Raw genomic sequence first — 234 nt, forward strand, 5'->3', positions numbered from 1 at the left:
GAGGCAGCGGCGCCCGCCCTGCCCGCTGCTGCCCCTGAAAGCATCGCTTTGGCCGCCGACAAGGTAACGCTGCCAGGGGGGGAAGGAGGGGATGTATCCACCCCCCAGCGCTGGGGGGGAAAGGCACCGGGGGCTGCAGGAGGAGCGAGCTCTCCTCCCCCGACTATTGTTCTGTGCTGGTCTGGGCTCCAGCATGGCTTCTGATGAGCCGGACCCGGCGGGGGGAAGGGGACA

Source organism: Alligator sinensis, unplaced genomic scaffold (assembly GCF_000455745.1).
Source record: "Alligator sinensis unplaced genomic scaffold, ASM45574v1 scaffold532_1, whole genome shotgun sequence".
Lineage (NCBI taxonomy): Eukaryota > Metazoa > Chordata > Crocodylia > Alligatoridae > Alligator > Alligator sinensis.